This window comes from Danio aesculapii, chromosome 21 (genome assembly GCF_903798145.1).
Source record: "Danio aesculapii chromosome 21, fDanAes4.1, whole genome shotgun sequence".
Classification (NCBI taxonomy): Eukaryota; Metazoa; Chordata; class Actinopteri; order Cypriniformes; family Danionidae; genus Danio; species Danio aesculapii.
The window spans coordinates 988,870-1,009,580 of NC_079455.1; the positions used below are offsets into that span (position 1 = coordinate 988,870).

The 20,711-nt window shown below is 39.7% G+C and overlaps 1 protein-coding gene across 1 annotated transcript in view; it reads right to left on the reverse strand.

Moving 5' to 3' along the window:
* Positions 1–20,408, reverse strand: part of fstl4 (follistatin-like 4) — a 209,386-nt gene extending 188,978 nt beyond the window's left edge. The window contains exon 1 of the mRNA XM_056446397.1: positions 20,319–20,408. The gene's annotated coding sequence lies outside the window, so the exon portion shown is untranslated. The remainder of the gene's footprint in view (positions 1–20,318) is intronic.
* Positions 20,409–20,711: the final 303 nt, after the last annotated feature.

The window sequence follows — 20,711 nt, forward strand, 5'->3', positions numbered from 1 at the left end:
CTTCTGTCAGCGATGCGTGTAATAGGTGCAAACAATCACTAGCGGATCTCATCCATATGTTGTGGGAATGCCCCAAATTTTTTGTTTATTGGACTAAAATATTTAAAACTTTAAAAGATGCATTCGGCATAGATCTGGATACAAATCCACTTTTGGCCATTTTTGGGTTGGCAGTAGATGCCAACCTTTCAGTAATGGTTCAAAAGGCTTTAGCTTTTACTACTTTAATAGCGAGACGTCTCATTCTTTTAAAGTGGAAACATGTCACTCCACCATCTTTTGATGCATGGATAAAAGAAGTGTTTACTTGTATTAAATTGGAAAAGATTAGACTATCACTTACTGGTTCTTTAAAGACCTTTGACAAGTTGTGGCGCCCCTTTTTAGATTATCTACTAGCAAACTCTCTTGATTCTTAAACTGAGCAATAACATAGGAATAAAAACATATTTATTATTTATTTTCATCTTATTTAGTTATTTATTTTATAATTTGTTTATTTTTTTTTACCTTTTTATCATTATGGTTAATTATTAATTTTATTTATCATTATTATTATTATTATTTAATTTTTTTGTTTAGCTTTTTTCTTAATGAGAAGTCAGAGGCTGTTGAGGGAGGGAAATGTTCAACTGGGGTTGGGGTAGGGTAAACACTAACATGGATGGATAATTATAAAATGTCTGTTATGGTTGATATTCCATGTAAAAACCTAATAAAAGAAATTTGAAATAAATATTAGAGGAAATACTGTGAGAAATTCCTGAATCTGTTCAACATCATCTGTGAAATAATTTGTCTGATCTCTTCTATGAACGCTGGAAACATCTCCGACACACAACATTATGTGAATCTGCAGCATCTCAAACAGTCGATGCCTAGAGGAAACACTAATCAATATTGAATAGCTGCTGTTTATTGAATGCAGGAGTCGCTGTCTGCTCTGAAAACATACACTTGCGAAACATCTTATTTACTAATCTAATCTAATACTACTAACAATATGAGCATCCCTATTAAATTCATTAGCATTGACGGGGCATGCATTAACACATATAGGACTCTAGAAACAATACACAAACCACTTTGAATACAAATAAATATAAATGAATGGTCTTTATTTTAATGTACAATTCGTGGATTTACAGCGGATTTCAGTGAGTAGCACGATTGACTCACACCAAGAAGATTGCTGGTTTGAGCCCCAGCTGGGTCAGTTGGCATTTCTGTGTGGAGTTTGCACGTTCTCCCCGTGTTGACGAGGGTTTTCTCCGGGTGCTCCGGTTTCAAGTTCAAAGACATGCAGTACAGGGGAATTGGGTAAGCTATTGTCCGTGGAGTATGTGTGTAAATGAGAGTGTATTGGTGTTTCCAATTTATGTGTATATCAGGTCGACACAGTGAATGAACCATCAACTATTCCAGTATATGTTTTACGCAGCGGATGCCCTTCCAGCCAAAACCCAGTGCTGGGAAACACCCATACACACACACTCATACACTACAGCCAATTTAGTTCATCAATTCCCCTGTAGTGCGTGTGTTTGGACTGTGGGGGAAACCGGAGCACCCGGAGCAGGGTTCAACACTAAGGATTTTTTCTACTGGCCCGATCGGGCCAGTGTTTCAGATTTTTACTAGCCCTGCCAAAATTTTCACTGGCACCAAAAAAAGAAGTTAATAGCTATTGCTTAGCCACATACAGTATTTTAAACAATGTTTCAAAAGCCAAACATGATTGTAATACCTACCGTTTCTATTCAGCATAACATTTCTTTAATACAACTGAGAATTAAAAAAATTCAATTGGGATGTAACCAAATTTGATAGTGTGTGTGTGTGTGTATATATATATATATATATATATATATATATATATATATATATATATATATATTTATTTATTTATTTAATTATTTAATTATTTAATTATCTAATTAATTAATTAATTAATTATTTCTTTATTTCTTTATTTAATTATTTAATTATTTATTTATTTATTTATTTATTTATTTATTTATGGTACCGGTGAAAAGTTTGGGGTCAGTTTTATTAATTTATTTCATGTTTTTTTTAAAGGAAAATTATTCTGTTCATCAAAGCGACATTTATTAAATGTAAAAAAAAATGTTAAATTGTGAAATATTTATTACAATTTTTAATAACTGCTTTCTTATTGTATGTAGTTTCAAATAAAATATATATTATTCAGACATTATTGCTTTTATTACTATTACCATTAATAATAATAATAATAATAATAATAATAATAATAATAATAATAATAATAATAATAATAAATAATAATAATAATAATAATAATAAATAATAATAATAATAATATTAATAATAATAATTAATATTAGAGCGATTTCTGAAGGATCATGTGACTCTGAAGACTGGAGTAATGAAGCTGAAAGTTCATCATTAAAATCACTGAATAAATTATTAAATTAAATGATAAACTACATTTGAACAGTTATTTTATAGTGCAATAACATTTGACTATTTAACAATGTGTGCTGTATTTATGATGAAATAACTCCACACAGAAATGCCAATTGATGCAGCCGGTGTCATGGATTGGTCAGGCTCTCACGACCCCCACTCACGAAGATCACCATCACCTGACTTCTAATGAGCACACAGCTGCATCACATTCACGAGCACCAGATAAAAGCACAGCACTCCAGTCGCTCATTGTCCGGGCTCGTCTCGACGAAAGCGGACAACTGAGCGACCACTCAGCGTAGTCATCCTCAGCTAAAACAAACGATTTACTTACCTGTTCTCTTTGTATTCCTCCTAGTCTTCCTGGTCCTCCCGAATCGTCCTGTCTTCCAGTCCTTCCAAGTCTGTGTCATCCTCTGTCAGCTGTATCTGGTGTGTGCTGTCCATCCTCGTGTATTCCTGTTACCCAGCCACGGAGGAAAAGACCCCAACATCATTCCTGATCCTCCTGGCTATCCTTCATGTGCTCCTTGTTGTCATTTAATAAACACCCTAACGTTTCCTTACCTCTGTCTCCTGTCCGCTTCATAACAGAAGCCCGGACCCATAACGACGACAACATGAGCACCCCCGATCACCTTCAAGAGCTGGTGGACCAGTTGAAGCGGATTCTACAGCCACCAGCTCCACTTTCCAACGCACCACCAGCACCGAGCACTTCCGCCTCCACAGTTTCTTCTTCGGCCCTTCCTTCCAGTCCCATGGCCCGACCAGCGCCCTACTCAGGCGGAGCGGGGGAGTGCAATGGTTTTCTGTTACAATGTTCCCTCATATTCGAAATGCAACCTTCTCTATATCCCACAGATAAGTCGAAGATCGCCTACATCGTATCTCTACTCTCTGGACCTGCACTTAAATGGGCTGAGACGATCTGGAACCAAGCCGGGCCGGTCATGAATTCCATCACTACCTTCACGGAGTATTTCAAAGAGGTGTTTGGACGTTCTGATGGGGAAGTAGCCGCTGGAGAGCAGCTGTATCATCTAAAGCAAGGTACTCTATCTACACAGGAATATGCTCTCCGGTTTCGCACTCTAGCAGCTGCAAGTGGATGGAATGAGAGATCGTTGTTGACCACGTACCGGCTCGGCTTGGAACCCACTCTCCGAATCCAACTGGCCACATTAGATGATACAATGGGTCTGGAGAGATTCATCCAACATTCTCTCCGATGTTCCGATCGTCTCCGTTCCTATCAACAGGACACCATCACCCCCTCGTCTGCACTCCTCCAATCGCCTGAGTCAACAGCCTCTCCAGAACCAGAACCCATGATAATAGAGTCTGGAAGACTGACATCAGCGGAACGACAGAGGAGGCTGACCCGGGGTCTGTGTCTATACTGCGGTGTCAGTGGACACACCCGTATGGAGTGTCCCCTTCGTCCCATTCGGACTTCAGTGAGTGTATTCAGTACGAATATTGAACAATGTAAACCACTTACTACCACCGTACAAATAACTACTGCCTCTATTTCTCTCCTTGTCACAGCCCTCATCGACTCCGGGTCAGCAGGGAACTTCATCTCCCAATCCCTCTGTCGTCAACTCCACCTCCGTACTGAGGCGTCCTCGCATATATACCAGATACAACCGATAACCCAGTGCACTCGATCTTCGACCCGTATCCATCGACAATGCGAAGACATCCTTCTTCAAGTGGGGTTGTTACATCAAGAGAGGATTCAATTTCTGGTTCTGGAGGGTGCAAATATGGACATCATTCTAGGGCGCCCGTGGCTGGTGAAGCACGATCCCATCATCTCTTGGGGCACAGGAGAGATAAAGAAATGGGGATCTGGATGTACACCTGCCTGTTTTCCAAATCTCCCTCTTCAAGGTCGGAACCCCATTTCTTTGTTTGCAACATCGGTCGAGAGCCCTCCTGAGAAGCAGTCTATCCACATTCCTAAGGAGTACAGCTCCTTTCATGATGTCTTCTGCCCCAAGAGAGCTTCCCAGCTACCGCCGCATCGGCCATGTGACTGCGCGATCGACCTAGTTCCAGATGCCCAGTTGCCAAGAGGTAGGATCTACCCGCTCTCGCTTCCAGAGAATCAGGCAATGGAAGATTACATAAGGGAGGCTCTGAGTCAGGGGTACATACGTCACTCAAAATCACCAGCCGCCTCAAGCTTCTTCTTTGTGGCCAAGAAGGACGGAGGGCTGCGTCCATGCATCGACTACAGGGTCCTAAATAACGGTACAGTAAAATACCGATATCCCCTTCCTCTGGTACCAGCCGCTTTGGAACAGCTCCGAGAAGCTAAAGTCTTCACTAAGTTGGACCTCCGCAGCGCGTATAATCTGATAAGAATACGTGAGGGGGACCAATGGAAGACAGCATTCGTGACCCCTACTGGCCACTATGAATATGAGGTCATGCCTTACGGTCTGGTCAACGCCCCCTCCGTATTCCAAAACTTCATTCATGAAGTCCTCCGGGAGTTTCTTCACCACTGTGTAATAGTGTACATAGATGACATCCTCATTTACTCCCGGAGTGAGGCCGAACATCGCCAACACGTTGCGGAGGTCCTACACACATTGAGAGAACATCACCTCTACCTCAAAGCGGAGAAATGCTCATTCCACCAGAAGTCGATTCATTTCTTGGGATACATCATTGACCAAACCGGTATACGTATGGATGGGAAGAAAATTGAGGCTGTTCTATCCTGGTCAGAACCCACTTCCATTAAGGAGCTCCAGAGGTTTCTTGGGTTTGCTAACTTTTATAGACGGTTTATCAAGGACTACAGCAGGATTACATCACCTCTCACTAATCTCCTCAAGGGTAAACCCAAAGGACTGGAGTGGACCAAAGAAGCAGCCGCAGCCTTCCGCCTTCTTAAGAAGGAGTTCACAAGGGCCCCACTCCTGACTCATCCTGACCCAAATCTTCCTTTCGTGGTGGAAGTGGACGCATCCACCACCGGCGTCGGGGCAGTATTATCTCAACATCATGATACACCGCCCCGACTGCATCCCTGTGCCTATTTCTCTCGGAAGTTGAGCCCGGCGGAGCAGAATTACAGCATAGGAGACAGGGAGCTTCTAGCAATCAAGCTAGCCTTGGAGGAGTGGCGTCACTGGTTGGAGGGAGCCAAACATCCGTTCCAGGTGATCACAGATCACAAAAACCTCCAATACATCAAAGAGGCCAAGAGACTATGTCCACGTCAAGCCAGATGGTCACTTTTCTTCTCACGTTTTGATTTCTCCATTTCCTATCGTCCAGGACCCAAGAATCTAAGAGCAGACGCTCTCTCTCGTTTACACGAGCATCACGATCATGAAGAACTCCCAACGAAGATTCTTCCCGAACACATCTCCATTTGTCCGATCACCTGGAACGCTCCTCCAGTCGTTGCCACTCCGGAAGCCCCTGCTCCGCCGGGATGCCCTCCTCATCGGCAGTTCATACCACCTGAACACCGGGTAGATCTGATCCACTCCTTACATACCTCGCTAGGCACTGGACATCCAGGGATCAACAATACTCTCTCGCTAGTATCCCAACGATTCTGGTGGCCAAACATGGCAAGGGATGTGAGGCAATATGTTCAGGGCTGTAAGGACTGTGCCCAATCCAAGAGCCCACGTCATCTACCCGCTGGAAAGCTCCATCCCTTGCCGATTCCGAACCGTCCCTGGTCACACCTAGGAGTGGACTTTATCACTGACCTCCCTTCGTCAGAAGGTAATACCTGTATTCTAGTCATAGTAGATAGATTCTCAAAGTTTGTCAAACTAATCCCTCTGAAAGGTCTTCCCACAGCCTTTGAAACTGCCGACAATATCTTTAATCAAGTCTTCAGGTCATTTGGTATTCCAGAAGATATTGTGTCGGACAGAGGTCCACAGTTCATCTCACGTCTATGGAAAGCCTTCTTCAAGCTCCTAGGTGTGGCCGTCAGCCTCTCTTCTGGATATCATCCCCAAACCAACGGGCAGACAGAGAGGAAGATTCAGGAGGTGGGACGGTTCCTGAGGACCTTCTGCAGTGGTCACCAGAACTCCTGGAGCCAGTATTTGGGCTGGGCAGAATATGCCCAAAATTCACTGCGGCAACCCTCCACCGGACTCACGCCATTCCAGTGCGTCCTGGGCTTCCAACCACCGCTCTTTCCCTGGGATGGCGAACCATCTGATGTCCCCGCAGTGGATCACTGGTTCCGGGAGAGCGAGAGAGTCTGGGACGAGGCTCATCAACATCTGCAGAGGGCAGTCCGTCGAAGCAAGGTAACCGCCGATAGGAGAAGGTCTGAAGAACCCAGATACACACCCGGACAAAAGGTGTGGCTATCCACCCGGGACATACGCATGCGACTGCCCTCTCGCAAGTTAAGTCCCCGATTTGTTGGTCCCTTCACCATCGTGGAACAGGTTAACCCCGTCACCTACAAACTACAATTACCCTCTCACTACCGTATTCACCCTACATTCCACGTATCACTCCTGAAACCCTATCACGATCCTGTTCTTCCCTCCACAGAGCCTGACCACGAAGAGGAACCCCCTCCTCCACTGCTCCTAGAAGAAGGAGCCGTCTACGCAGTGAAGGAGATCTTGCGTTCCCGACGTCGTGGTGGCCAGTTGGAGTACCTGGTGGACTGGGAAGGGTACGGCCCCGAAGAAAGGACATGGGTTCCAAGAGCTGATATTCTCGATCCTAGTCTCATGGTGGAGTTTCATGAGAGCCACCCTGAGTTCCCAGCGCCTAGAGGCAGAGGGAGACCACCACGGCGTCGGAGGTGTCGGCCCTCAGGAGCGGGCCCTGGGGAGGGGGGTACTGTCATGGATTGGTCAGGCTCTCACGACCCCCACTCACGAAGATCACCATCACCTGACTTCTAATGAGCACACAGCTGCATCACATTCACGAGCACCAGATAAAAGCACAGCACTCCAGTCGCTCATTGTCCGGGCTCGTCTCGACGAAAGCGGACAACTGAGCGACCACTCAGCGTAGTCATCCTCAGCTAAAACAAACGATTTACTTACCTGTTCTCTTTGTATTCCTCCTAGTCTTCCTGGTCCTCCCGAATCGTCCTGTCTTCCAGTCCTTCCAAGTCTGTGTCATCCTCTGTCAGCTGTATCTGGTGTGTGCTGTCCATCCTCGTGTATTCCTGTTACCCAGCCACGGAGGAAAAGACCCCAACATCATTCCTGATCCTCCTGGCTATCCTTCATGTGCTCCTTGTTGTCATTTAATAAACACCCTAACGTTTCCTTACCTCTGTCTCCTGTCCGCTTCATAACAGCCGGGCTTGTTAAAGTTTTTGTTCAAATGTAAATAAAAGCGGACAGTTTATTTCCACGAGAGTGCCTCTTGTGCCTCGTCTTATTATCTTTATAGAGAAGCTTGGGTCTTTTGCTGTCAAAAAAAAAACTACCTGACGATCGAATAAAAGTAACTAAGTCAGAATTTGCTCGACTGTACATCAGTACATCAATTTATTTGACTGCATCTTCATTTCCAGATGAAGTCAAATTTAAATAGCATCCTGTACAAGTTTGTTTTTTTAATATCTTTAATATCTTTAATATCTGCTTCACTGTAGTTATTTCCCTCATTAAATCTGTTCAGTTTTGTATAATTGTATTTTTGAATGTCTGATTTTCATCTATTTCTGTGCTTTAAATCAGAGTTTGCAAGCTGCTGAACTTCTCCTCTGGTTGCTTTGGTTCATTTACATTTATCTTTTTATTACTGGAAGAAAATTGAAAAGCAGAGTAGCAATAACGCGCTCCATAGTTGCACATTAAGCGGCACGAGAAACAGGTGGCTTTTATTTACTGGATGTGACAAAAACATACTGAAGGTCAATTATTTCTTCATTCGGCGAACAACGCTTCTTTGAACTAAATGAAAATGAGAAATATCTGCTTGGCAACAACTGAAAATAACACATTTTTACTGCATATTTTAAATTAGATCTATTAATGTTTACTTTATTTCAGGTTAGGGGTTTAAGTTACGCTGTATTTTGCTGTGGGGAGTAGAATAGAATGGAGATTTTTCCATTTTTCATGAAAAACGGATTTTAAGAGATAATGTTATAGACAGAAATATATTTCTGCTGTGGTTATGAACTCGTAAGTAGGCTCTATCAATCTATCTATCAATATCAATATGGTATTTTGAACAAATGTAAAAACAACTTTAATATCATTTCACTTTGAACATAAATTGCACATTACTTTTTAAACTGCAAGTTGTTTTTGACCCCATCAGCAGGGTGGAAATTTAAACAATATTTGCTAGATTTACTTGATTAATCTTTACATTTATTTTATATTTAATATATTTTAATATATTTAATATATTTTACATTTATCTGACTTTTAATATTAATTGCGAACATATTTTGTCCTTTATTTATTTTAAATTTTAGTTCTTTAAATTGTTTCCCAACAATTAGGGATGCACTGATGCTGATTCCTGCATCGGATATCGGTTCAATATCGCATATTTTTGCTTGATCGGGTGTCGGCAAGCTGATACCGATCCAAATCCGATCTTGGGCGTGCGCTATATTCTGTGTAATTTATAAGCCAACAAACGCCACGAAGGTAGCTTATTATAAGCTACTAGAAAGTTGTCATTAGGCTTGTGCCGGTATTCGGTAATGCGATAAATCACGGTAATGAATATGCACGATATTGTTATCGCGGGCACTTCAAAATACCGTGAAAAATAATAGATCCAAATTTATATTCTTAGAACGCGCCTTAGCTTATTTTCCATCAACCGCTTGAAGAAACACTGCGTATATGCTGTGCAGAACTGATGCGCACTCTGATGTAAACAATCCCCACATGTAGAAGCACTGTGTGCGCGCCGCCGCTGCCACCGCACTATAATCCTCACACGAAGAAGAAGCATGGCGGAAGGAGGAACGCTGCCGACAATTTATCCCCCTTCAAAAAAAAAGTCAGAGGTTTGGAAATATTTTGGGTTCCAAAAAAATGCAGAGGGATTGCTGATCGAAGACGGTTTCCCTTTGCACATTCACTTTGATATAATTGCTCAAGTTTACTTTTATATTGTGTATTGTTTTATTTATATTTATTTGTATTTAAATGTTTGAAGTACTTTTAGTTAATTAAAAAGTTATTAAAGTTACTAAGTTGACGAAACTGAAGTTTTTTTGTGTTTTTTTACCTGTTTCTCTAGTAAAATTACAATATCGTGATAATACCGTATACCGTGATAAAAGCTCAATCAATTAATCGCAGCATGAAAATGTGATACCGGCACATGCCTAGTTGTCATGTAGGCCTACTATATCCCAAACGTTCTGAAGCCATTCGATAGTTTAATGTGAAGCACAGATGAATATTCAAGTGCTTAAATTCATGTTCAGTTCAGCACTTCCCGCCGCTGCGCCTGTCAATCATTCTCCATTCATTCACAATTTAAATTACGTGTCGCGTTCATCACAACATGAAAAACTGTCTCCAAGACTATTTGTTGCTGCTAATATAAGTAATCAGAGGAGAAATGCATTTAATTTTGCATTAAATTGGTTCATTTTGACCAGCAACATGGAGTTCATTGCTGTTTCTAAATCATGTGTCTGTTAGATCAGCAGATTGCATTCACAACACTGGAGTAGAGAGCGTTATTACCTGCTCTTTACACACAAAGTAGGCCTACCTGGAATATTTAATTAGAAAAGGCACACTAATTAACACACTCAAAAGTGATTTACACTGTTAACACTGTATTTTACTGTAATATGAACTGCATTGTACTGTAGGACAGCGGTATGTTACTGTATTTTAAAGCTGCATTGTGAAAATGACTATATTTTACAGTAAAAATATTTAATAGTGTAAATACTAATACAGCTAGATAAATGCTGCTGTAAATGTAAACACAGTATTTTTGCTGTAATTGATACAGTAAGTTACTGTAGAATCTACAGGGAATTGTTAACAGGGGAATAGTTTTATTAATAACCCTGGCATGTCACAAAGACTCATAAAGAACAGAACAAAATCATGAACATATTTAATCAGGGACTTTTTGAACACAAAGAAATCCATCTTGATTTCTCTTATCATACTGTATATATGATTACTAATTAATAAATTTCTCTGCGTGCTTATCGGCCACAGCAGCTGTTGTTTTGTGTTCAGATAACTAGTATCATCTTACATTATCACAGCCAGAAATGAGCAATTACATCAAATAATTCAGTTTTATGCTAATTATATCTGGCTTTACATAAACAGACATTTGATGTAAACCGACAACAGGAGCTAAAATCTGCTCCGGCTGCTCTCTGTGAATATCACCAACATAAATGAACACCTTTTAGCAGACGTTTATACGCTTTTCTGACATAAACCAGATGAAAATGGAAAACTGCTCGTAATAATTTGGAGAAATAGGCCTAATTAGAGAAGCATCGCTGTTTGGGTTCATTTATAGATGGAGTTTACAGGATTAGCGTGCAATCAACAACTAATAAAACACAAATGACATCCACAGGTCCAAATAAACACCTATAAAATAGACATATGCCAATATTTAATCATTTAATATATGGTGATCATGGGCACTCAAAGATACAGTGAATAATTATTTAATATTTAAACTTTTAGAGTGCTTTAAAGAATATTCAGATTGTATTTGCAATGATTAAAACAGCATTAAAATGATGATTATTTAGCTTAATAGTTTGAACGTGAATATTTTGACATGTTTTTTGGGCCGTATACATGCTGAAATATTGACTGTTAGCATTAGTTCGTTTACCTGAACACTACAAAAGTTTTTATTAATCTTGGGTTATTTAGTTGTGAATGTTTATTTATGATTTATTATTATTTAACGTGTTATAACTGTAGTCATAATCTGATAACAAGTTGCCATAATTTCATTAAATGGATTTTAGGTCAGTGTATGCTCCATTCAGCAGTTTCTGTCAGATTAGAGTTTAATAAGGAGGGACTGGCAGTTCGGACAACCCCAGAGGGTCAAGAAGCTCTGGGTCAAGAAGCACTGGCAATTCAGACGATCCCAGTTAGTCAAGAGGCTGAGGTTCAGGAGGCATTGGCGGTTCAGAGAGCTCTGGTAGCACTGGGAAGTCACACTGCTCTGGTTGGAGTCATTTGTGGGACTCGGATGGTGGCTCTGACCATTTGTGAAGCTCAGGTGGTGGCTCTGGTGGAAGCTCTGGCCATGCGTGGAACTCAGGTAGTGGCTCTGGCCATTCATGGGACCCAGGTGGCGGCTCAGGTGGCAGCTCTGGCCATTTGTGGGACTAAGGTGGCAGCTCTCGCCATTCTTGGGACTCAGGTGGTTGCTCTGGCCATTCATGGGACTCGAGTGGTGGCTCTGGCCATTCGTGGGACTAAGGTGGCGGCTCTGGTGGGAGCCCTGACCATTTGTGGGACTCAGGTGGTGGCTCTGGCCATTCAGGGGAGTCAGGAGGCGTTCTGGCCATTCGTGGGACTCAGGTGGCAGCTCTGGGCTTTCACAGGGCTCAGGTGGCAGCTCTGGTGGCGGCTCTGGCCATTTGTGGCACTCAGGTGGCAGCTCTGGTGGCGTTCTGGCCATTCAGGGGACTCAGGTGGCAGCTCTGGCCTTTCACAGGGCTCAGGTGGCAGCTCTGGTGGCGGCTCTGGCCATTTGTGGCACTCAGGTGGCAGCTCTAGTGGCAGCTCTGACCATTCGTGGGACTCAGGTGGCAGCTCTGGTGGTGGCTCTGGCCATTTGTGGCACTCAGGTGGCGGCTCTGGCCATTCAGGGGAGTCAGGAGGCGTTCTGGCCATTCGTGGGACTCAGGTGGCAGCTCTGGGCTTTCACAGGGCTCAGGTGGCAGCTCTGGTGGCGGCTCTGGCCATTTGTGGCACTCAGGTGGCAGCTCTGGTGGCGTTCTGGCCATTCAGGGGACTCAGGTGGCAGCTCTGGCCTTTCACAGGGCTCAGGTGGCAGCTCTGGTGGCGGCTCTGGCCATTTGTGGCACTCAGGTGGCAGCTCTAGTGGCAGCTCTGACCATTCGTGGGACTCAGGTGGCAGCTCTGGTGGTGGCTCTGGCCATTTGTGGCACTCAGGTGGCGGCTCTGGCCATTCAGGGGAGTCAGGAGGCGTTCTGGCCATTCGTGGGACTCAGGTGGCAGCTCTGGGCTTTCACAGGGCTCAGGTGGCAGCTCTGGTGGCGGCTCTGGCCATTTGTGGCACTCAGGTGGCAGCTCTGGTGGTGTTCTGGCCATTCAGGGGACTCAGGTGGCAGCTCTGGCCTTTCACAGGGCTCAGGTGGCAGCTCTGGTGGCGGCTCTGGCCATTTGTGGCACTCAGGTGGCAGCTCTAGTGGCAGCTCTGACCATTCGTGGGACTCAGGTGGCAGCTCTGGTGGTGGCTCTGGCCATTTGTGGCACTCAGGTGGCGGCTCTGGCCATTCAGGGGACTCTTCAGGGTGGATCTGGAGCCTGCCATTCTGAGAATTCGGGAGGATCTGGCGGGATTCAGAGGGATCAGAGGGATCTTATGACTGCCATTTCGGGGATCAGTAACTTGCCTAATTACCCTAACTTGCCTATTTGACCTAATTAACCTAGTTAAGCCTTTAAATGTCACTTTAAGCTGAATACTAGTGTCTTGAAAAATATCTAGACTAATATTATGTGCTGTCATCATGACAAAGATAAAATAAATCAGTTATTACAAATGAGGTATTAAAACTGTTATGATTAAAAATTAGTAATTGATTGAGTTTACAGAAGTGGTACTAGTTTAATATATAAAAATTTTTTTTGCATATTTAGGTCAATACCATAATTATACTGCATATCCTGATAAAACATTCTACAATTAATAATTACAAGAAAATCTGCTATCATCACAATCCAACTCCAAATACTGCAGCAGGAAGACGCATTAAAAAGGGTAAAAATAACTGGTGTGACATGTTGAGAAGCGTCTTGTTGTAGTTATACGGTACAGATCTCCATACGGACTGGCAGAACTGAGGCTGAGAAAGACAATCCTGCGCTCTGCATGAAGACATCACAGTCAATATGACAACTATATTCACATCTGCTGGATTCATAACACACTGCCTCACTCAACGGCTCATAGGATTCTGTATTGCATGCTTCACTATTACAAATGCAAAATCCCCTGCTCATCATGGCATTTTATGTGATGGTTATGGAGCCAGATCAGTCAAAAGTAATACATTTGCAAAAATAAAAGCCATACATGCACAGCGCATTCACATAAATAATACCCTAAATCAATCGGATGAGTGCATTTATGAATTGTGTTGAATTTACCATTTGTGTGTCGTGTATTTACGAATTGTGTTTTGTGTATTTACGTATTGTGTTTTGTGTATTTACGAATTGTGTTGTGTGTATTTACGAATTGTGTTTTGTGTATTTACGAATTGTATTTTTTGTATTTACGAATTGTGTTGTGTCTATTTACGAATTGTGTTTTGTGTATTTACGAATTGTATTTTTTGTATTTACGAATTGTGTTTTGTGTATTTACGAATTGTATTTTGTGTTTTTACGAATTGTGTTTTGTGCATTTACGAATTGTGTTTTGTGTATTTACGAATTGTATTTTTTGTATTTACGAATTGTGTTTTGTTTATTTACGAATTGTGTTTTGTGCATTTACGAATTGTGTTTTGTGTATTTACGAATTGTATTTTTTGTATTTACGAATTGTGTTTTGTTTATTTACGTATTGTGTTTTGTGTATTTACGAATTGTATTTTGTGTATTTACGAATTGTATTTTGTGTATTTACGAATTGTGTTTTGTGTATTTACGTATTGTGTATTTACGTATTGTGTTTTGTGTATTTACGTATTGTGTTTTGTGTATTTACGTATTGTGTTTTGTGTATTTACGTATTGTGTTTTGTGTATTTACGAATTTTGTTTTCTGTTTTTATGAATTTTTTGATTTAAAGAATTAGATTTATGTGTTTACGAATTGTGTTTTGAAATTCCGAATTGTGTTTTGTGTAATTGTGAATTCTGTTTTGGATTTACAAATTGGATTTGTATAATTTCAAATTGTGTTGCGACTTTACGAATTGTGTTTTGAAATTCCAAATTGTGTTTTGTGTATTTGTGAATTCTGTTTTGGATTTACAAATTGGATTTGTATAACTTTAAATTGTGTTTCGACTTTACGGATTGTGTTTTGTGTATTTAAAAAATCATGCTTTGAATTCACAAACTGTGTTTTGTGTAGTTACGAATTGTTTTTAATATATGAATTTGATTTGTATATTTACTAATTGTGTTTTGAATTTACAAATTGTGTTTTGAAATTATGAGTTGTGTTTTGAATTTACAACTGAAACTGAATATTGAGTAGGGGGCGGGGCTTTTCTTTTGCGCATCATTCCCTCATAACAAAGTAATGGTAAGAGAGGTTATTAATATGCAGTTTCCATGGAAACACTCAGATTAATGTCAACAGAAAGAACGTAAAAACAAAAAATTAGCAGAATTTACATTAAAGATTAATGCAACAACCTATTTTTATACAGTAGAGTATATACAGTAATTTACTTGCGTGTAACATGGACACCTTAAAATAAACTGCTACCAATTTTTCCTTAAGTAATGTTTCATTCATCTTAAATTCTCTAAATTTTTGTCTAGTTTTAGTTAAAGGAAGTCTTTTAGGGATTTTTAATTACCTTGATTTAACATCTCATCCGAAAGACGGTGCACACTGACAGTATAGTGTGCCCTTCACTATACTGGGGCATTAGTACTCACACAGACCGCAGGCTAAGCGCACCCTGCTGGCCTCACTTGCATCACTTCCAACAGCAACCTAGTGTTCCCCTGTGGTCTCCCATCCAGGTACCGACCAGGCTCTACCCTGCTCAGCTTCAGTGAGTAACCAGTCTTGGGCTGCAGGGTGAAATGGCTGTGGCTGTTCACAATTGTTTAATAAGATTATAATTAATTAACCTCACAGTCTGTCCAAAATTAGATTATTCCCCCCACATTAGATTGGTATTTTCATTTATGATTTATAAGAGGATATTCTGTAGTTTTTGTTCACACAGTAAGACTCGCGTAAGCTCACATATCTATTCTTCTTTTGACAGTCTAAATATATATATACGGTTTGAACAATAAAAACTTGACAGGTCACATGACTGAAACTATAAATATATGTGCACGCTTTGATCCGCTCATCTAACGATTCCACAGCGATAAAAGCAGCAGAATATAACAAATATTAATGTTGATGAACACAGAGATTTCTGTCTCTTACTACACTTTCAGTACTCTTCTTTGGTTGATGATACTGCATGCTAATGTAGTCACTATTGAGTTCTTCAAATATCTGCGTCGTGCTTTTTTTAGCGTCAGAAGGTAGTCGATGAATATTTGTTGAACTGAACACTATTGCTATTTCCAGTTCAATTTGAAAACGACGTTAAAAACGCTCCACACTATCGTTTTCAATTATTTCCGAAAAAAATGGTCATCCATATTAAAATGACTGAAAAGTTTTATGAATGTACGGTGCATGCACAAAGATCTAAGACGCTTTTACCTGCATCACATTCCCCTGCTAGGGCAGCACGATATCGGACAAATCTGACATTGCGATATTTTGTTTTGCTGTATAATATATTTAGTGATAGATCTTGATCCCAACAACTTTTAACCTATAGAAAAGCTTGAAAAGGTGGCTTTTCTGAACATTTTAATAGCTTAAAGTGCTACATTGTCTGGGTTGTTGTTGGGACTTATTTCTCTAGATCAGGGATGGGCAAACTCGGTCCTGGAGGGCCGGTGTCCTGCTCAGTTTAGCTCCAACACTAATCAAACACACCTGAACATGCTAATCAGTTTCTTCAAGATTACTAGAATTCTATAAGCAGGTGTGTTTGATTAGGGTTGGAGCTAAACTATGCAGGGACACCGGCCCTCCAGGACCGAGTTTGCCCACCCCTGCTCTAGATATTATTTCTTATACATTACATTATTTCAAATGACTAAAATGTAGGGCTGGGCGATATTGCAAAAAAAAAAAAATCACAATATCATATTTCATATCATTCGGTATTGATAATTATTAAATATTTTTTAGCAATCTATTTAGGAATATTGGCGACGCAGTGGCGCAGTAGGTAGTGCTGTCGCCTCACAGCAAGAAGGTCGCTGGTTCGAGCCTCGGCTGGGTCAGTTGGTGTTTCTGTGTGGAGTTTGCATGTTCTCCCTGTGTTCGCGTGGGTTTCCTCCGGGTGCTCCGGTTTCCCCCACAGTTCAAAGACATGCGGTAGGTGAATTGGGTAGGCTAAATTGTCCGTAGTGTATGTGTGTGTGAATAAGTGTGTATGTGTTTCCCAGTGATGGGTTGCGGCTGGAAGGGCATCCGCTGCATAAAACAAATGCTGGATGAGTTGGCGGTTCATTCCGCTGTGGCGACCCTGGATTAATAAAGGGACTAAGCCGAAAAGAAAATGAATGAATGAATATTAGAATTTTTTTTTTATTTAACCACTTTGTTTTAATTTACCAACATTACCAAGACAGCTAGTTTTAATAGTCAAAAACAAAAATGTTTAAACAAAATATCAGATCTCTTCATAATAAAATAAACAGAAGTGTTCAAGAGACTCTTAAGTTTGTGTGTGCAATGGTCAAGTGTAAATGCTGAACAGAGCACACTTTAAGGTGTGAATAACAATGATACAGTAAATTTTCTACATCAAAAGTGGACAGAGCAGAGATCAACATCCCATAATGCAATTCACCACTGCAAATAAACACTAAATCACAAAATACGGAAACTGGTATATTTTTACAGTGTTTTACTAGAGTAAACTGATTTGCAGGTTAGTTCCTTGCGGTCAAATAACATTTTGGCTTTAATACAAATAGTTAAATTAACATTTTAACACTGCACTTCTTTATTAAGTTCCATTTGAGTTTATTTGTACAGCACTTTTCACATTTAGTCATTTAGCAGACGCTTTTATCCAAAGCGATAAAATAATTCACAATAATTATCATTCCAAAACAGCTCATTATTACAATCTAAATCAGCAAGAGTTAAGTATTAAGTGTTAAGTATTTCTTTATGATTATACAATTTGTTTTACATACATAAATATACATATATACAGCTAAAGTCAGAATTATTAGCCCCGTTTATTTTTTTCCCCAATTTCTGTTTCACACACACACACACATATACATATATATATATATATATATATACATACACACATTTATTTATACACAGTTAAAGTCAGAATTATTAGCCCTCCTGATCAATTTTTATTCTTTTATTTTTTCCCTAATTTCTGTTTAACAGAGCAGATTTCTTCAACACATTTCTAATCATAATAGTTTTAATAACTCATCTCTAATAACTGATTTATTTTATTTTTGCCATGATGACAGCACATAATATTAGACTAGATATTCTTCTAGACACTAGTATTTAGCTTAAAGTGACATTTAAAGGCTTCACTAGGGTAATTAGGATTAAGTTAGGGTAATTAGGCAAGTCATTGTATAACAGTGGTTTATTCTGGAGACAATCCAAAACTAATATTGCTGAAGGGGGCTAATAATATTGACCTTAACATGAGTTTAAAACAATTAAGAACTGCTTTTATTCTAGCCGAAATTAAACAAATAAGACTTTCTCCAGAAGAAAACACTAGAGGAAATACTGTGAAAAATTCCTGAATGTAAATATCACTTGAGAAATATTTGACAAAGAATAAATATTGCATAGGATGGCGAATAATTTTGCCCTCAACTGTATAAAGTCCTTCGTTTTCTCTGTTACTCCATCAGTCTCCATGTAAACTTTAGATTATATACATAGACTATACGATATTATACTTATTTTGGACATGAGAGCAACCATGCATCACTTCAACAAGTTGCTGCATTTGTTTACGCTTAATTTTAATGAATGTAGATTTTTTGCGTTGTATTTACTATGTGCTTAGTTTTGCTGCTGTTCTTTGGGATTAAGAATAATGCATTATTAACTTTACTAAGTCTTCTCAATTAGCCCAAATGATGTCTGTGGTTGTATAATACATAAATTCAATACTTTTGCACAGTAAATCTTGTTCAACAGAGTGCATCAATAGCACGAACAATGATTAAAGTGACATGGTTTAATCTTTTTTCCATTGTGAGATTGCAGTGATTTATTTATGGTGAAAATATTTAACTTAAATGGAAAATACAGTGATGATGTGTCAAACATTTAGATTGTATAACGCTAACATTTATCTGACCTATCATAACAATAACACAAAGTGCATATGATGACTTCATATTCACCAAAACTGACCTCTCACTGCGGATAATAACAGAATAAAGACAGACGACAGCAAATACACACAGCAAACCTATGATTTACACATAAACTGCATTAAATACCACAGTTTTACACGTGCACATGTGATGTTTGTATATACGGAATAATGGGAGATCATTTTACTCTGTGCAATATTCTGCATTTAGCCTTTCCTCTTGTGAAATATGATTTAATTGCAAACAAGTTGAACCATTTTTTTATGTGTAATGTAATTAAAATAGCAGCACTGTAAATCTAAAACGTATATATAGCCACAATGTTATCAGAAAGCACAAGCAGCTTATAAAGAAACAATCAAAAAATGTTGTGAAATACACAAACGTGTAGCTACTATAACAACAACACTACCAAGCGCTGGGTTATTTCAACCCAGATTTGAATCAATTATGAATAAAACACACCACTGCCTTTATTTGTTAATCATTAGTATAAAAATAATAGCTCAAATATAATCAAATGGTGCAGTTTGTACTTAATTTTGTCTTGAAATAACACACTGTGTTCAGAATTAATGTTTAATATATTATTTTATAGCCCATTTTAGCAACGATGTGACTTGTAGTCAATTTTGTGTTAAAATAACCCACGTTTTTTAGAATGAATGTTTGATAAATTTTATTAAATGTAATAAATATTTATAAAACGATGTGTTTGTTATAAACAGAGCAATAAAAACTCTATTTAAAAGCTAAATAGTCAAACTAAATTAACAAGTCAAAGCCTATTAGTTATAAACAATGAACCAGCGTACATTATACAATACATTTAAGCAAAGTTTACGCATTTAATAAGGCAAAATAATTAAGATTAAGGTTGGTTTTACTCTTTTTTTACAAATCAGTTGTGGTTAAAGTCTATCTGCAATATACCTGCTTGTAATATGCGGTTTAATAGTGAGGTAAAGTTGGTTTTATATTCACACATTCGGACTTTGATGTTCACTAAAACACTATAGCAGAATTCAAAAGTCTAATAGAGATTCATTATAATGATGTACTATTATGAGCACAACTTGTGACACGATATCTGTGTTGTTTACCATGATACATTACATATTGTGTCTAAAATCGTATGTGAGAAGACTTCGAAACAACATTAGCACTATTTAATTGACTGTCAACAATGTTGTACTTTGATAGTCATTGACTGATATGATGACTTCACTATTTAAAATACTTTAATGAAATTATATTAAGGTAAAAGTCTGAATGTGTGAAAATAAAACCAACTTTACCTCAATTTGAGCCACTAACCGGCAGAACGGTAACCCAGTGCTGGTGTATCTGCTTAACTATAGTCCTCATGCTCGCTCCCGCTGCTGTCTATGTAGAAACGCGCTAAACCCGGACACACACACACACTTATACACACGACCGGCAGAAATCCGGTCCACACGGCGATCGGTGGAGTCTTAAATCCGCGGAATAGTGTGAGAAACAGCGCTGTTACCTGTCGAGTTGCTGCGCCGAGACCGAAATGCTGCGAGAAATGCGCGATCCTGAGACTCTTCACGGGCACACGCGCGCGCTCACTCCATCCTTCAGCTGAGTGACCCGCGCTTCCAGATCACACCGTTTCATTACCACACACACACATTCTCTGCGACGTCACACAGCGCATATGTATCACATGCGCGCACACACGCACACACACACACACAGCTTTGGTTTTGTTAATCGCAAAACAGAACCTTTACATAAAAGATCAATTATTTTATTAACACAATTCAGTATACATGAAACACACACAAACACACACTGACACACACACAAGGAGAAACAAAGACACACAAATGGACACAAACACACACACACAGACAAACACACACATGCACACACACAT